The sequence below is a fragment of the Tachypleus tridentatus genome, chromosome 9 (genome assembly GCF_004210375.1).
Source record: "Tachypleus tridentatus isolate NWPU-2018 chromosome 9, ASM421037v1, whole genome shotgun sequence".
Classification (NCBI taxonomy): Eukaryota; Metazoa; Arthropoda; class Merostomata; order Xiphosura; family Limulidae; genus Tachypleus; species Tachypleus tridentatus.
The window spans coordinates 96,728,155-96,747,500 of record NC_134833.1 but is presented as its reverse complement, the minus strand read 5'-3'; the positions used below and the strand labels follow the sequence as shown (position 1 = coordinate 96,747,500).

The 19,346-nt window shown below is 35.7% G+C and overlaps 1 protein-coding gene across 2 annotated transcripts in view; it reads right to left on the bottom strand.

The window, feature by feature from the left end:
* The window catches only part of LOC143225826 (uncharacterized), a 439,460-nt gene that overhangs the window by 182,868 nt on the left and 237,246 nt on the right, over nt 1–19,346 (bottom strand). Inside the window, exon 6 of one of the 2 annotated variants that reach the window (XM_076455896.1) lies at nt 4,398–4,440. The exons of the other annotated variant lie outside the window; for it this stretch is intronic. The gene's annotated coding sequence lies outside the window, so the exon portion shown is untranslated. Of the gene's footprint in view, nt 1–4,397; nt 4,441–19,346 lie in introns of those variants that run through there. 2 annotated transcript variants of the gene reach the window in all.

Below are 19,346 nucleotides of genomic sequence, written 5' to 3'. Positions count from 1 at the left end.
TCCATCTGGCTTTCGAGAGCATTTCAAGCTTATTTAAACTGACGAGTCAAGAGAAATTAAAACAACTGTTTCATGCATGAAATAGGAAGATACTTCTCATTAAAACATCTTTCAGAATCTGATGCAACATTGCTAGACAACATCCAGCTTTGTTCATGTTGAGGTTCAAGATGTTTTCAACATGTTTTCTGTAAAGAGGTACCAACATGCGATGTAGTATTGCACAGTCATTTAGCCATGTGTCTATCCATGAAAATAACACATATTTAAACCTGTTTAAGTGCGTGTCTAACACAAGTATGACAGTTTCATATCAACTGTAGCAACAAGTAATGCAACATATTTTGAAGAACATTTATAACAACATAATAACGGCAAGCTTCATATCGCCTGTTATGCAGCTTCTGTAATTAAGAAGTTTAGATAAGCATTAGCTCTCACCAAATACCCCATAACATCAATAACTTTTCCCTCTTAAACACGAACTACGTAGAAAACAGAAAACTGGTGTTATTAAAGCAACTGTACGTAAATGAATTCATATCAATACACTAGTATTGCATAAACACCTAATACATTGTTGATTCTTACACATAAGAGTTTTGAGAACAGGCGAGACTTGCGCAATACATAGTCAAGAATATACTTCACATGTGGGCCTGGCATGGCCTAGCGCGTTAAGGCGTGCGCTTCGTAATCTGAGGGTCGCGGGTTCGCGCCCGAGTCGTGCCAAACATGCTCTCCCTCCCAGCCGTGGGGGCGTATAATGTGACGGTCAATCCCACTATTCGTTGGTAAAAGAGTAACCCAAGAGTTGGCGGTGGGTGGTGATGACTAGCTGCCTTCCCTCTAGTCTTACACTGCTAAATTAGGGACGGCTAGCACAGATAGCCCTCGAGGAGCTTTGTACGAAATTCCAAAAACAACAACAACTTCACATGCAAAAAGAAAACTATACAGATACAAGCGTATGCACTAAAATTAAATGAAAAACGGTAAATCTGTTACAATAAACTTCATACAGTATCATTGAGCTTATGAGACGTAGGAAAGATCACATTTTATTGCAAAACACAATTACCAAGATAATAAATATTTTGGTTTTTGAAATTATTTTAAAATACGCTGCATAAGCGTGTTCAAAGTATTATAATGAGACTTATCTTTCCCACTAATGTGTGTAAAAATAAATGGCTCAGTTGAAAATTAACAACATAATAAATCTACCACATGTTTATTAGAAACTTAAAGATTAATATTCGTAATTTTAACTTTAAAATGACGTAAAGAAGCAGAGCATCTTCATTTATAAAACAATGAAGATAATAAAAGTAAAATAAATTGGATACTCTACATCTTCTAAGCCATATCTTGTTTATTCTTTTTTATTAAATGGAGGTAGAAAAAAAACATGCATAATATCTAAATTAAAAGATTATAAAACATATTTGATCTTCCACACCGTTCTTAGAATATGTTACATATTATTTTCTGGCTTGTTATTAAAATTCAGTAATGTGCATAATAAAGCAATGTCTGAATTGTTCAAATTTTGTATATTATAGAAAATTTTACGTTTATCTAAATTGTTAATACACTAACTTGATTATGTGTCCTTTGCTTTGTTGGTTGCCAAATGTCTAATAACATGGAAGCTGCACATAAAAATTAATCAAAAATAATTTTATCGATACAATTAATTCTTATTAATTAAGGCTGGAGCTTCCTATGGACCTTCCATAAAACAACTAGCGAGTTTTTTGCTTATTGTCTAATACAACTACATATTTCAAACTTTACTCTGCTTATTACTATTTATATTTTAAACAAGATAATTAGATAGAGTTATGTGAAAAAGTTAGGACACCCTATGAAAGCCTGTGTATTTTTGTAACATTTTTGGATATAGTCAACAAATGGAAGGCTTTCAAAACAACTGCCACATAACGATGATACAGCTGTTTGTTGAGAAAATATTTACATAGAAGAGCGAACAACGTTTCGACCTTCTTCGCTCTTCTATGTAAAATATTTTCTCAACCCAAACGAGCCGTTTTTGCATATAAATTTCTCAACAAGTGGGTTTCTCGACATCACTGAACTGCCAACATGCTCAGGTCTGGTCGTCCAAGCAAGTTCACCCTGAGAACAGACCGCAAGATGCTAAAAGAGGTCTCCAAACACCCTAACATGTTATCACGGGACCTACAGCGGGCTCTCGCTACTGTTTATGTGAAAGTACATGCCTCTACAATCAGAAAGAGATTGCACAAGTTTAACTTGCATGGGAGGTGTGCTCTCTAAGAGAAACATCAAGGCCAGACTGAAGTTTGCCAAAGAGAATGTAGACAAAGACCAGGACTTCTGGAATAATGTTCTTTGGACAGATGAGTTCAAAATTGAATTATTTGGACACCAGGACAGAGGACATGTTTGGCGTAAACCAAATACAGCATTCCAGGAAAAGAACCTCATACCAACTGTGAAGCATGGAGGTGGAGGTGTCATGGTTTGGGGCTGCTTTGCTGCAGCAGGACCTGGAAGCTCACAATCATAGAATCCACCATGAATTCTACAGTGTATCAGAGGGTGCTTGAGTACCATGTAAGACAATCTGTACGAAAATTAAAACTGAAGCGGAACTGGACCCTGCAACACGACAATGACCCAAAACATACCAGTAAATCCACCAAGGACTGGCTGAAAACTACGAAATGGAGAGTTCTGGAATGGCCTAGTCAAAGCCCAGATCTTAATCACATTGAGATTCTGTGAGGTGACTTGAAACGGGCTGTACATGCAAGAAACCCCTCAAACATCTGACAGCTGAAAGAATTCTGCACTGAGGAGTGGGGCAAACCTTCTTCAGACCGATGTCAGAGACTAGTAGATGGCTACAAGAAGCGTCTCACTGCAGTTATTTCAGCCAAAGGGGGTAACATTAGCTATTAGAGGTTAGGGTGTCCTAACTTTTTCCTCAGTTAGAATATGCATTTTTGTAGAATTACATTTACAGAAGATCTTGAAAAGTTTTTTCTTCAGTTTTAATTGTTTAGTTATATTCCTATAATCTCTCAGTATTGTTGAAATTGAGATTAAATATCTGTATATCCAAAAATGTTACACAAATACACAGGCTTTCATAGGGTGCCCTGACTTTTTCACATGACTGTATGCGAGTTTTCAAGAAAAAAACATCCCACATTTTAACCACCTTTCACTATCTTCAGCCAGAAATGGGAAATTTGTTGCTTATCAAAACTGTTTAAAAAGTACTTTGGAAGGTAATAATGATAGTATTATACATAAACTGGGAGACGCCAAAAATATTTCTGAAGTTGGCATTGCAGCCCCTAATATGATGTTTGAACATAAATATTAAGATGGTAAGACACTGCTCTACTCCAAAATTATGGTAAACAATCACTATATTGTATCCTTTAATTATTAAACCATTTTATTACTGGAATATAATATGCAGGCTGTGGTACAATGAAGGGTAAAACCTTAGTTTTATTATAGCCAGTGATCTCGATATGGTCCATGTTATCGTATAGAAAAATGTATTTCACATCTAAACTAGAGAGAATACTTTTTCTCCAAGACACAGCTGTCTCTCTAGTGTGGTTCTTATTCTGCTCGATTATGAAAGTAGTAAATTACGTTATGGTTACCCTGTAATATGATGGTGGTAAGTTTATTGAACCCATTAGTTTCATTAATACCTGTGTTAACATTTTTATTTAAAAACTTTCTTTAGGGACGACCCAGCATGGCCAGATGGTTAAGGCACTCGACTCGTAATCCGAAGGTCGCGGTTCGAATCCCGGTCACACCAAACATGCTCGCCCTTTCAGCCGTGAAGGCGTTATAAAGTGACGGTCAATCCCACTATTCGTTGGCAAAAAAGTAACCCAAGAGTTAGCTAATGGGTGATGATGACTAGCTGGCTTCCCTCTAATATTACACTGCTAAATTAGGGACGGCTATCTGCGATAGTCCTTGAGTAGCTGTGTGCAAAATTAAAACCAAACCAAACAATCTTTAGAAATCTTCCTGTACAATTACAATACATAAAAAGCAAGCTCAACAGTTCATCCTTAACTAATTAATCTCCTGTAACTGGTCAAATAATTGGTCTCAAAGGTCGTTGTTAAATTTATATTAACAATGTCAAATATTAACAAAGTCGAATCATTTCGAAAAATAAAGCTGAAAAGGTATAAGCATTGCATAAATAAACGAATACTGAATAGTAATAATAAACACAGCAGATGTTATAATATGGAGACGGAAGTTTGCACATTCACTCATAAATAAAAATACACTTGGCTGTATAACGACGTCAAAATTCTTTTAAACTTTATCCAGACAACAACAACAAAAAAGTGAATTACCTGATAACTCCTTAAAGGATTGAAATCTGGGAGAGTTGAAAACCTATGTAGAAGAGGAAGAAACACATCAAAATCTATGTATAAACAATATTAAAATGCATGTTATTCACGTATCATGCGTATATAGTTTTATTTGTTATTACAAGTCAACTTAGTATTCGTTAAGTATATAAATTGTGTCGGTATGAAATGAAGCATGAACATATCGAAACAGCAGCTGTACTTTAGGTATTGATGTAAAAGAAAACAGAAACCTTACAATCTTTATGCAAGATTCGTTATTGTTAAATATAATATATTTAATGTTTTAGTGTGCGTATGGACATAATTCGGTTATGTGTAATACTTTAAAGATAATTACTGATGTCATCACACATTACGTTTACCAAATACTGTTACACAACAACCAGCATCCAATTCCAAGAAACAACTATACCAATTGTATAAAAAATAATGTGAAAACCTTAGAAGGTAATTAATCTTTATTCTATACCAATCTTTATTACTACGTTAGAATTCCTCAACGATCTCAAACAATCCGTATAATCGTATAATTTTAATACATCAGTTTTATAATACATTTTACACCGAATCAAACCAAGTTTCCATCTTGGTCCATAAAACGTAATTTAAACGTACTTCTTTTTAATCGTTTTATAATATTTTAAATACCAAAACTTCGTTCTAATAAGTAAGTTAAATCTTGTCTAGTGCATAAGTTATGTGGTACAAATATAGTGTTTTTGCTCTATTTTTATAGCACTATATTATGGAGATTATGTTTAATGCTTCATTCGAAATAAATAATTATCTACAAAGCTTCCCTGCAGCAAACTGCATTGTGTGCATAAACTGGAAAATCTATTATACGTATGTAATATATACATAAATATTTAAAGCATCATAAATATATAGCACTATATAATCATATTTCAACTCATTTTGAGAAGCTATAGTAAACTGACTTTTTCTTCTCCTGTAATCTTGACAATAAACGCGAGCCTTAAAACATGCCTTCAAGCAACACCGTTGTTATTCATGACAAAAATACATTCTTTTGAAAATGAAATACTGACGAAGTAATAAAAAGCAGGCGTATTAAGCTTTAGTGAGCGATATAGACACTGTATGATGGCCACTGAACTTCAGATCACGTTATTATACAACGTTTGATATATACTTAGTTAACAAAGATCATATATAAATCTGGAAGTGTCAGCATTGATTCCCAGGCCTTTCATTGAGACCTTTACGCTATGAATGTCCTCAATCTAATAAGCACCGCTTACGAGATTTCTTCACTGAACAACTAACAAGTTATGTCAATCAATCCTTTCAACTATGTTTTCTATATATTCTTTTGACAGCTTCACAGTGTTGATGTAAAAGAATCAAACAAGAAATTGAACAGAATGATCGAACACAAATTTCCAATAACATTTAAGCTTGTTTGGTTTTACGAAACCATTGCAAAATACAAATTCAAAAGTGTGTGTGTTTTCTTATAGCAAAGCCATATTAGGCTATTTGCTGAGACCACCGAGGGAAATCGAACTCCTGATTTTACCGTTGCAAATCCGAAGACTTACCGCTGTACCAGCGGGATTTGTGATTTGTGTCCTAATCTTTCAATCCCTTCATACTAACTATGTCCAGCAAAAACAGAAAGTGGTCGGACGAATACATACAATATAGATTCACGTGTATAATGGAACATGATGGGAGTCAGCGTCCTCAATGAATGATTTGCAATGCCAAGTTGAGCAATTCTAGTCTAGCATTGGCAAAACTAAGAGAACACTCCCTAAAGCCGCATGGTGATGGGAAATACAAGAACACAACGTTTGCTGAATTCAAGGTAAAGAGAGCCAGGTTCGATGAAAAAGCTACTTTGCCTATTCTCGGCTTTGTACCCATCGACAAACCGATCCTCACAGCATCATACGAAGTTGCGTACTTGATCGTAAAGCAGGGCAAACCATACACCATTGGTGAAGCACTTGTAAAACCAGCTGCGTTGAAGACGGCGAATATCATGCTGGGAAAAGCTGCTGAAAATAAGTTATCCCAAATTCCCCTTTAAAATGACACTATCAGCAGCAGAATGGATGACATGAGCGATGACATCTTGGCTCAAATAGTTACAAATCCGAGTTCAAGCCCAGCAAAATTCAGCCTTCAACTCGACGAGACCACCGACGTTTCCAATCTAAGCCAGCTTGTTGTATTCGTGCGCCATGTGAAGAACGACGAGATGAAAAGATTTTTTTTTTATTTTGTAAGCCTCTTACAACAACAACTAAAGCAGCCGACGTGAAGAAACTTGTAGATGACTTCTTCAGAGACAACAATCTTTCGTGGGATATGGTTTCTGCAGTTTCCTCAAACGGAGCTCCAATCATGCTGGAACGAAACTCTGGTTTTGGTGCACTTGTGAAAGCCGATGCACCACACATCATAGTAACGCACTGTGTTCTGCACAGGCACGTGTTGGCAACAAAAACCTTGCCTTCAAAACTGGTAGAAGTATTAAAAATTGTATTGGAATGTGTGAACTTTGTGCGAAATAGTGCCCTGAAGCACCGCATCTTCAAAAAGGTGTGTAATGAAATGGGCTCTGAGTTCAAGGTACTTCTGTACCATTCTAACGTTCAGTGGTTATCCCGGGGAAAGGTGCTAAATCGTGTTTTTGCCATGCGTGTGGAATTAGCCCTATTTTTGCAAGAGCGCCAACATTGTCATGCAGATTGCTTCGAAAAATCCGAGTTCATTCTCATTTTGGTGTACATGGCCGATATCTTCAATGCTCTCAATCATCTCAATCAACAAATGCAGGGCGATGGAGTCAACATCATCGAAGCGGAAGAAAACTTGAAGGATTTTCAAAAAAAAGGCTACCGTTATGGAAACGACGAATAGAGAATGATAACTTCGCAAACTTTCCCCTGCTGGATGACTGTGTAAGTAAGATCGAAGATGTGTCTGAAATCGGAGACATTTCTGTACCCGGGGAGCTGAAGCAAGCAATTGCCATGCACTTAGATGAGCTCGCAAAGTCTCTCGACAGATACTTCCCCACCAATGAGTCATATCCAGCATGGATGAGATGGCCGTTCACATTTAGTGTTGCGACAGCAGATGTCAACGATGAATACCTCGACGAAATCATTGGTCTTCAGCAGAGCCAGGTTCAACAGCAACTTTTCAGAACAACGCTCTCAACGTTTTGATGTCACCAAATCATAGCGTACCCTCTTATTCCTAAAAAAACCCTTGAGATACTCATACCGTTTGTTACAACGTATCTTTGCGAGCAATCCTTTTCGAGGATGGTAGACATAAAAACGAAGAAAAGAAACAGACTTTTTTGCAAAAATGATATGAGAGTGGCACTTACCAAGGTGAAGCCGCGCATTTCTGAACTTGTCTCTGAAAGGCAACAGCAAAAGTCACATTGATTTGCAGTAAATATTGAGTTATGTTTTTGTACGAAATTCATGTTTGGTTTGGTTTGGTTTGTTTTGTTCTTTGAACACAGTTATATTGTGTGCACCTGTTGCATGGTTCATTTTGTGCACTAATAAAATATCTACTTATGTTTTGAATTTGAAAAATATTTTATTTTTCCAATTACAAATGGTTCAGTGAATGCAAGTACGAAACTTCCGGGGTTCCGTACCTCCAACAAGGTTAAGAACCACTGTATTAATCATTAACTCCAACAATATTAGCCTACACATTTATAACTTTTCATGAAACTTAGTAACACCAGACTCTAATAACAACAAATTAATTCATATATTACGGCTAGGGATTATAAACGAGCACCTGTTTAAAGATACATATATCAAACTATGTACTTCCTTTCGTGTATTGTACAGTGTTTAAGAAGCAAAAACTTTGTTGTACAGTGTTATCTTTATTATTGTCTCCATTGTTCGCTTGGCCTAGTTTTATTATTTAGCAATATAAAGTTTCACAAATAAAATGGTAAGATTATACAAGTCCTTTTGATCTGCCGATTACAGAATTAAAAACATTATGAATCAGTAATTATGCTATACACTTTTACGTTTCATATACACGTACGCACACACAAAAATGCATTTAAAAATGTAGTATGCTCTATTTTTTTTCAAAATACTCATATCTTCGCGATACTGTAAAAGTCTACCAGTACTTTTTACAATACGAAACGACTTTACGTAAGGATAATTCTTCCGATATCTTACACATAGTGGATACAGACAGTAGCCACTTATGTTTAGTTTGCCAATGTTCTCGTATTAATATTTTACATGCATATAAAATTGATCAAAATTGACAATGTTTGTTACAAACAAAGTACTTTTGAGTATTTTTCAAAATACACTCAAAAATCAGAAAGTGAGTTTTCATAACTCGAGAAAAAATATTCATTGTTGAGAATTCAAAGCTATCCATTTTGTTTGATCTCAATAACTTTGTTCGTTTGTTTCATTTATGGACAAAGCTTTCTTTGCTCTGCTCATCGCAGATATTGAGACCCGATTTTTAGATTTATAAGCCCACAGCTTCATCACTGAATCACTATCACTTTGTAAAATGAAACCCATGAAAATTTTTGTTGATCTATGTTGAGCAGCTCGTATCTTTATTATTCAAATAAATTTGGATTAGAAGTACCAAAAAGAAATTTCACTATTTAAATGCAATCTCGCAAATATATGTTCCATAGCTTCATCATCAAATGAAATTTTACTTAGTATGAAAAAACATTACATTAATAATGTGTCTTGTGTACCAACTTTATTGTACAGCGATCTAATCAACAACTGACTGGTATACCTCAGATTTAAAAGTACATTCTTTACATGGTTTCGCTGCTTTATACTTGAACTTATTTTTACAGTTATCTCTAAAATTGTTTTAAGTAACTAAACTCAACAACAAAATCTACATGTAAAAAATAACCCTGAGGAAACAAAAAATTGATTCCAATCTGCAATTCTGCTAACTAGAATCAGTTTCACATTTAAATATTTGCATGTACATTAGTTTTGTTTTTACATAAGATGATTCTGAGATTTACACGCAGACTGGCATCAAAGTTATGTCCTTACAAACCAACAAAATGTAAACTAAAAACTATTGTCTTAATTTTATTTGTTTTTTCTAAAGTAAAAAAAAATAAAATAAATTTGTATTCTCAAGACGGCTGGTATAGGTATTAACACTTTAATTAAAATAAAGTACAGAACAACGTTTCGAACTTCTTAGGTCATCTTCAGTTTAACAAAGAGAGTTTCTCATCATCACGAAATTAATTTTGTTGGCTTTCTTCGGTAGTATAACCAAATTGATAACAATAAGTCTGATTCGCAAAATTAAGGTCTAAATAGAAACAGTATAAAAAAATGGTTACATCAACTCAGACATTTTACAAACAAACAGGAAGTTCAAAACATAGTCAACACCTAGAACTATCCATGTCACTTATCACCTTATCGTATAATCTGCTACGCTATTCTCCCTAAAGGTGCTAGAGGACTTGCCTTATCATATTTGCGATAAGATTTAACTTATATTTACGGGGGTCTTCTAAATCAGACGTCTGGCTCACACATACAACAAATACTTCTTGATTTTAGGTCAATATTTAAGTTACTGCATGTATATAAAACTGATAATAAAATTACTCATTTAATTTTTAAAATGATTCTTCACAAAATTCTGTTTAAAATGCGATTTTTTGTGCTTTATTCCTGTTTAAATATGCACTGGGTCAAATTCCTCAAACGTTTGTTAGTGGAAGAAATATATGGTCTACTAAAGTTAATCTCACTTTACAAGAACGATGTTGTAGGGTCCTCAGCTGCCCTTGGAGTTACTTACTCCTCTTATTTTAACATTAAGTTTAATGGTTTTAATTGCATGCCGGAGTGTCCATCAGTTAAAGCAAGTTTCTGCAAAGGATGAAATGGTCATTTTAGAATGTATATCTTAACACATTTTTCCCACCATCCAATGTATGTGGATATCATCTCTAAAGATAACATTTAAGTAGATCAAAGGTTCTAAAGAGCATTAAAGCTTAAAAAGTGTGTTGTCAAATGGAATTACTGTGATTTCACTTTCTTCGCCCTTGTTTATTGTAACAAAACTGCTAATTCTGAGGTTTGACTGGAAATGTGCATGCCTTCGACAGTTTCAAATCCCTGATTACCACTTGGTTAGGAATAACACCAAATTCATCCAGCTTCATTGTGTTTAAGTTAAAAGTCTCTCTTTCATAACCACAAACTGTATATTGGGAATGGTAAAGCTTCCTCAGATTGACTTAGAATATATTATTGAGACTTTGTGTCGTCAAGTTTTAATGCAGAACTGGCGACTTCTTTTTCTTAATTTTCTAATGTATATAATTTTCGCTCTATATCATTGACCATACTCGCTGTAAAACTCTTTACGTTTCTTTTATGTAATGCTTATGCCTACCCATTGTGGTATTGTACTATCGAATACTGGAAAAATTTCCACGAACCAAATATATAAGAACAAATTATGATGAATAATCTTTGTCAGGAAACAATACGATATATATACTGAGCTTCTGAAGCAGAACATACTATTCCAAATCTGTAGTGAGAAAACAAGATTTTCATTTTAGTGTTTTATTAAAGTATACAAAACATATCTTGACAAAACCACAGTCTTTTGTCAACACACACGCCAGTAATGGTGCTTAAGATTAAAAAAAAAAGAACAAAGATTATACTCAGGCTATACGGAACTTAAATAGGTATGCCGATATCAATGCACAACCAAGTTTTTGCTTCTTGAACACTGCTGAGTGTTCCTTATAGATTTTGAGCTGCTGATCACGAAAATCACATCCAAATTTGCCCATCACGTACCGTTTCATCGAAATCTTCAGTTTCACCAGGACATTGCTATAATGGAAAAACGATATCAGGGCAACTGGAATCCGTTTAACCCGGCATGGGCAGGTGGGTTAAGGCGTGCGACTCGTAATCCGAGGGTCGCGGGTTCGCGTCCCCGTCGCGCCAAACATGCTCGCCCTTTCAGCCGTGGGGTCGTTATAATGTTACGGTCAATCCCACTATTAGTTGGTGAAAGAGTAGCCCAATAGTTGGCGGTGGGTGGTGATGACTAGCTGCCTTCCCTCTAGTCTCACACTGCTAAATTAGGGACGGCTCGCGCAGATAGCCCTCGAGTAGCTTTGCGCGAAATTCAAAAACAAACAAACAAACTGGAATCCGTCAATGTTTGCTGACTACTGTCGGACACTGCAACGTGAGGCACCGGACATTGAATACAAACGAAAATCAGGAGCAAAACACTTTTAATTATGTTGAACTTTATAGCGTATTAGAAACATAAATGCAATTAAATACGTTATTGCCGGTAAACAGTTAATTGTCTATTTCTCAGAGTTCCTACGTGATGAAGCAAAACCAAAACTATATTTGTGCATACCCACCAGGTACCTGTCACAATCAGCTAAAACTTTTCAGGGAGCAAAACATTTCAAAAAAATTGTTGTGCAGTGTATTCGGTAGCTATTTAATATATGCCCTAATTTGAAGTCACAAGTGGAATTTTCAATTAAAAGTAGAAATAAACATGCAAGGATATTTTAACAAATTCGCATGTTCCTTTTACTTAATGAAAGAAATTGCCATCAACCCTGTCAGAAACTCAGCATACCTATAATATCTCACTGGGTTATAATTCTAGACAGTTATGCAACCACTATAAAACCAACACTGAACACTTAATTCATCAGCGATAGAAATTCTTTTAGAAATGTAAGCGAAAGCAGTATCAGCGTAATTACTTTTCTAAATTAAATCATTTTTATTTGTTAAAAAGATGGATTTTTTTCTTGTTTTAGCACAACTTCCCGTCAGGACTGGAGAATAGACATGCAAGTAGCTATCACAAAACGCAGAAAGTTAATGTTTCTTTGCTATGTTTAAAAACAACAACAACAAAAATCGACTAATACATATTTACACTCTGTTGAACGTAGTTAACTACTGTATGTTTTGCAGATCTTTCAAACAAGAAGCACAATGTTAAACGATTCAAAATTTCACTCAGAAAATAACGTATGACAACTACATTTATATACATATATAATCATAGGGGTGTGCAAGTTTGGTAAAGCATCTTAATAGTTTATATTGCATCATAAAGAGTTAATGAGTGAATTGGAATTTAACCTGAACGGTAAATTATACGCACGGAGATAAGTAACGAGTAATTCAACCCTAGGTTTAAAGTATTATCATCACTAATTTTGAGCTAATGAGAAGAGGAATTGGTAAGCAGTCAAAAGTAACATATGCCACAAGGGATTTGTCCAATTATTTGGGCCAAATAACAGGATTGACAGTCACTGTCACAGCTGAAAGTATGGAACAGTTAAGCGAAATCATGATTTGAGCCTTAGATTCCTCCATTCAAAGTCAGGTACGATAACCATTACACATTAATGAGAGATGAATACTCACTTTATTATTAGTCACTCCTAAATTTTCATTAGAAAAAAATTTAACGGACAAAAGTATAATTATTTTGAAAAGGTTCAAATTAATATCTTGTTTCTTAGTTAACATTTTTTTTCTCTTGAAAGTTACTGCATCTTAAGCAAAGGCAATGACAATTAGCATAAAAACTGTTCCAAAGTCCTGTTCCAAATAAATCAGAATTTAAGATTTTTACAAAATGTTTCTTTAAATAATTTACGTATGTTATGCCAAATTCGCAAACCCACTAGTTTACTTTAGGGCCTTTTATTATGCAGTGCAAGAACTTCATGCTATTGTTATTAAAAGGCCCATAATGATTCACAGAATCCCCAGTATACTGGTCCAAGTCCTTCATTATCCATAATTACTTCTGTAGCTGTTTCAAGAGGGATGGTACTCGATAACTAAATCTGTTAGGACTTCCTGTGGAATCTAAACATGAGTGGCCACGTTTGGGTCTGCCATCTTGTGAGGGAGATCTAAATATAGTTTGAAGCATGTCATCTTCAGGAATTCAGGGGGACAAGTAATGCAAAATCCAATGCCAGATTTGGGTCCAGTGACCCTAAAACCTACTCTTATACATTCCTTCATGTCTAAACAACCTTTCAGTGCTTTTAAGCCCCATTCTCTTTCCTCTTTGTATTCCATTGGTACATTCACTTCAACATCAATGGACACTTCATATGCTAAACCGTAACCCAAACACGTGTCGCTTTTAACCACTTTCAACCCTTTATTAAAGATCCATTAAACCTGTACCCCATTTCCAAACTAACATCCTTAATGTTACTTATTGGGTGTGTGTCATTTGGCAGAATGATCTACTTTAAAATTATTTTCCTGGTTATTTGGAGGGACAGGTGATAAATGAAAATTTATATTTATATTTGCGTAATATTAATACTTTGTATGAAGACAAGAAAATCAAAATCAGGAGATAAATCAGTTATGCTTTCTTTACTAGTTTCTACAAACATTTTACTGTCCTTTTGTTATCATCTTATGCTCATTCGATATAGAAAAGGCAAACATTTTATTCCCTCAATAACCATACGTCTCCCGCTTTGTTATACTCATTCAGAAAAATATTAACATACGCTAAATTAGTATCCCCTTGTACAATACATACTTAATCAAAGTTGCGCGAGTTTGGTAACCCTCTCGAGTTCTAAACTTCAAGTAGACCGTTTTATCAGCTCTTAACAAGAAATCGTAGACACTCAACAGTGCGGAAGAAATTCATCACATATCAGTGCAGTATTTCCATTTGTAATTCAATTGTTTCACGATGAAAGCCAGGATGTCCAAACACGATCAGAAACATTCACATAAATCTCAGACATGTGACTTGCCTGGGGTTTAAGGTCAGAACACATCCGTATTTAGAACTGTGGTATCGTCTCCCTTCAACCTGATAAAATCTCGCTACACACCTCACAGACGTTCTATCACCTCATTACGCCCAATTTTTTATGTATCGTTGAAATATAAGAAGAAGGATATTTTCCAACATCATACTTAATCATGTACCATCTTTAAACTAGCTTCAACTTATTTTCGTATGAAATTTCATCAACAGATAGAATGAAGCAGTGAAATATATTTAGTTTTAAAAAAATGTGATATGTACATATATAGAAAACTGAATATAACTTCGATTTGGTTTATTCTGAATTTCGGTCAAAGCTACACGAGAGCTGTATGCGCTAGCCGTCCCTAATTTAGCAGTGCAAGACTAGAGAGAAGGCAGCTAGTCATCACCACCCACCGCCAACTCTTTTACCAACGAATAGTGAGATTGATCGTCACGTTATAACGCTCCCACGGCTAAAAGGGCAAGCATGTTTGGTGCGACGGGGATTCGAACCGCGACCTTTGGATTACGAATCGAGTACCTTAACCACCTGGCCATACTGAGCCCAAATATAATTTCGGCCAGCCACTTCTTTCATAACCATTAATTTACTACACATTAAAAAACACTTGTTAAAAAGAAGAAATAAGTCGCATATGCTAAGAGATCAAATTAATTTTACCAGTTGGATTACTACATAGAATTCGATCACCTTTCACTAGCAAGTGACATGCAAAAAAAAAAAAACACTATATTTACTAATACACTTAGCATGCTTACTGAATGTCTTATGTACAGACAGATAGCAGAGAAAGCGAGCTAGTAGAGTAAATATATATACGCACGAACACTTACACATATACACGTACATATATATTGAATATATAATAAAAAATCGAATGTAGAATTCTAGTTATATAAAAACATACCGATTTTCTTACTGGAGAATATATATTTACAAAAATTATAAAATAAAATCCCATTTGATCTATTTCTCTGAAGACTTTTTTTTTAAGAAGTCGCGACCAGGTTTCCATGGGAGTAGGCGTTACGAACTGTCTCTTCTAAGACAACATTGCTGTGTTTTCCTTCCTTGTAGAGATGATTAGGATGGGCTCACAAGAATGTGTGTTAAAATTAACCTCAATATTCTTTAGTTATTATACTTATTTACCAACTGTTGAAGAACATGATTGTTCAGTCAAGGAATTTTTCTTTTTTCATCCATTTTAAGTAAAATACAAGTATGCGATAAAAACACTGCAGTAAAAACCACTTTGCAACAGTTTTGGACATAAATTCTAACTGCCAACATTCTATAACTGAGCCGTTGCACCCACATCTCTTTATAAACATTGTAGAATTATCAACATTAATTTTTGCAAAATATTATGGAACTATAACCGAAAGTATGAGAGGAATAACGACATTAAAAGTTTGAATAAAATAACAGTTTCGGTTAACGAATTACAATATGCTGGTATAGATTCGTTTTATGTCTCGACAACATAGAAACGACATAAAATTCAGAATATACAAAGATATTTGTAACTTTGTCTTGATAATCATTCTCGATTTCAAATTTCAAAATCGACGCTGATATTCTCACATTAATATTCTAACAATGTAATTCAAATTCAGAATCAAGAGAAAACGTTCTATTTAAGAGCTTCTTTTAAGTGTTTGCCACACAATTCACTTGTTTCCAGATTTTCTGAAGACCTTTCTATGCATAAACTCCCACATTCTCAGATTTCAACATCAGGGCACTTTCATTTATCTATTTATTGGACGTAGTAAACGTTATAACAGCGGGGTGCATGAAAGCTTTATATAATTCTGTCAAAGGCAGAGAATAAGGGTTACGTTAACTATATTTCAGAAAAAAAATGCACCAATGAAACTACAGGAAAATTTAACAGTTTCGTTGGTTGGTTTGGTGTTTTATGACACAAAGCAACTTAGCTATCTACACCAAACATCAGGTAAAATGTGAAAATTAAAGTAAAATTATTAAAATAAATAAAAAGAAATTAAGGTAAAACAAGGTAAAGTTTAATTTTTGAATTAAAAATATAAATAACATTAAATCCAATTTTTACATCTAGTTTACAGTGGTAAGAGAAAATCTACAGTAATACAAGTTGTAAAGGACTTTCTGTAGCATAATTGTAATTATCATAACTCACCAGGAAGACTAACAGGTAAGTTCAAAAAACCAACGTCAGTCACCTGAAGTTGGCCTTTCTAGTCCTGGTTTAGAGTTATTTGACGTTATGGCTATTTTTTAATTTCAAATCGAACTAGATGTACTTTAATTCTTAAAAGAGAATCACATTAAAAAAGGTCTAATGTATAAATTAAAAAAACTTAAATAGCATTAAAAAGATTAATGGCCTTTAAAAAACTAAAAACATTTCTAAGGTGGACAGTGTCACCATCGCCAATAACACTGTCTAACGTTACGGATAAACTTCAGGACAGAACATGTTTAAAATGGTGCCGTCACTGAGAGTCGTAACGATTGTTTGTTGTTGCTTTTTTTTAATTTCGTGCAAAGCTACTTAAAGGCTATCAGCGCTAGCCGTCCCAAATTTAACAGCGTAAGACTAGAGGGAACACAGTTAGTCATCATCACCCACCGCCAACTCTTGGGCTACTCTTTTACCAGCAAATAGTGAGATTGACCGTCACATTATAACGCCCCAGGGCTGAAAGGACGAGCATGTTTGGGACGACGAGGATTCAAACCCGCGACCCTCGGATTACGAGTCGAATGCCTTAACCCACCTGACCATGCTGGGCCCGTCGTAGCAACGATAAGACAAGACAGTAAATGTGGCTTATTGTGACCTTAGTGTTACAAAGACAACACATTGGTACATTGTCCCAGATAAAAAATAAAACGATGAGTTAAAAACTGTGACCAATGCGTAGTCTAGTTAGAATAACCACCTCTTTCCGATCCTTACGAAAGCAAGACCGCGAAAGTCCAATAGATGGTTTATTTGGAAAAGCTTATTTTTACATTGCTCACTCCACGTCGACTGCCAACTAGCCCGAAGTCGAGACTTGAATAGAGAACCACAGTTCATGTATTGAACATGCACAGCAGTAATAGTGCCAGAGCAAACAGATTTAGCTACGGTGTCGGCGAGCTTGAAAAACTGGATAGAAAAAGATGTTAAAGAGAAATGGGCCAGTCGGTTTTGAATATCGGCGAGAAAATGATGTGAACTAACATGAAACGATTCCAGGGCCAGTAGAGAATTAAGCGAATCAGTATAAATAGTGCAATTTGAGTACTTCTTAGCTTCTATGTTATCCAGGGCAAGGAATGGAAGGATGGTTTAAAAGATGTTCAGCAAATAACAGACAGTATTTCCAATCGGGAATGACTACTTTTCTCAGATCACTTAAAGATAAGTCACAACTGAGGACTGTAAAAAGCCATGGTTGGATAGGCTGACCAGTGGATACAGCAATGTTATCCAAGGAAAGATCAAATTCATCCAACTGCACCTGGATAGAAGGCCAAAAATAGCAATAGAAGATCGTCTGTTCTGAAAAAGCATGGCCCACCGAGAAAGGAAAACACAATCCTAAGTGGGATGCTTTGGTAAGGAACGAAGTTTCGAAGCATATATTAAAGACAGTTGCAAATGGCAGAGGTGCAAAGAATGTTCCTGAGACTCTGTGGATAGGCTCTGAAGTGGGGAAGCCCAGAAAGCCCCAGTGCAGAGCCGAAGTCCCTGATAATGAGTGGGGTCCAGCATCCTTAAGACTGAGGTTCTGGTAGAGTCATAGACCAGTGATCCATAGTAGAGTTTCGATCAAATAAGAGCACGATATATCTTTAGCATAGAACATCGATCCACTCCCCAAATGATGGAACAAAAGACACGAAGGATGTTCAGTGCTTTTGTACATTTGAACCGTATCTGCTTGACGTGTAGTATAAAGGTCAACTAACAGTCAAAGATAAGCCCCAAGAACTTTGTCTCAGGAAACACAGGTAGCACAACTTCACTGATACAGAGTTGAGGATCAGGGTGAATACCCTGTTGGCAGCAAAAGTGCATGAAACGGTATTACAGAGAAATAAGTTAAAGCCGTTTACTCTGGTCCACTTCATTAAACGATTTAAGGCAGTCTGTAGCTGCAGCTTAACATACCTCATGTTCAACAACTGACGTGAAATGTAAAAGTCATCGACATACAGCAAATTTGCAACAGTAAGAGGAAGTTGTTTAGTGATGGCATTAAACTTTATATTGAAAAGTGTGATGCTTAAAACATAGCCCTGAGGGACTCCAAGTTCCTGTAGAAAAGAACACGAAAGTGTCGAATCCACACGAACTTGGAATCGCCTGTCCATTAAAATTTCTTTAATGAAAATGGGCAAATTACCACGTAACCCATATATATGGAGGTCTCGCAAACTGCCATACCTCGATGTTGTATCATAAGCTTTCTCAATATCAAAGAATATTGATACCAAATGTTGTCGTTTGAGAAAGGCTTATCTGATTGACGTTTCAAGTCGAATCAGGTGGTCCCTGGTGGAGTGTTGTCATCGGAACCCACACTGGGTGGGCGAGAGGCGGTTTTCGATTCGAGGAACCAAACAAGACGAGCATTAACCATCTTCTCTCAGGTCTTACAAAGACAATTCGTCAAAGAAATTCGATGGTAGTTTGAACTTGGGATCCTTCCCAGATTAAGAGAAAGGAAGGACAGTAGCCTGGCGCCAGGCATCAGGAAAAACATTTTTCTTCCAGATACAATTAAAACAATCAGAAAAATAGCAAGAGAAGTAGGAGATAAATGACGCAGCATTTCATAGTGTACATCATCAGGTCCGACCGAGGTACTGCCAGACCAATGAAGGACCAGTTTGAGTTCCACCAGTGTAAAGGAGCGATAACAGTTATAGAGACAATCAGCTTGAGATGAAAGAGGTGATCGCTCTGCCCGATTGTTGATGGCAAAGAAAGCGAAGGAAGAAGCATAAGTGCTAGGTACCCGCCAAAATCTTTACCCTAGAGTATTGGC